The following is a 260-nucleotide window of genomic DNA, read 5'->3' as shown; positions in this document are numbered from 1 at the left end:
TGCAGGTAATATGTGTTTACCACGTTAATTAATCGATTAGTGTTTGGTCGGTAAAATGTCACAAAATATGAAACAGAATTAACATCTAGTGGCTAATCCGGTCCGTGTACGAATCTGGTAATTGGATTTTCCGTTCTGAAACGGGTATTGAAAAACAAAAAACGAGTGGTTATTTGATTTTCGTTTTAAAATACAAAAATTTAAATTGAAATACAAGGCGTTTTCCTTTTCATGATCAAAAATGGATATACGATTTTTTT

This window comes from Amphiprion ocellaris, chromosome 21 (assembly GCF_022539595.1).
Source record: "Amphiprion ocellaris isolate individual 3 ecotype Okinawa chromosome 21, ASM2253959v1, whole genome shotgun sequence".
Taxonomy (NCBI): Eukaryota; Metazoa; Chordata; class Actinopteri; family Pomacentridae; genus Amphiprion; species Amphiprion ocellaris.
The sequence above is the reverse complement of the archived record's forward strand: the minus strand, read 5'-3'. Positions refer to the sequence as shown.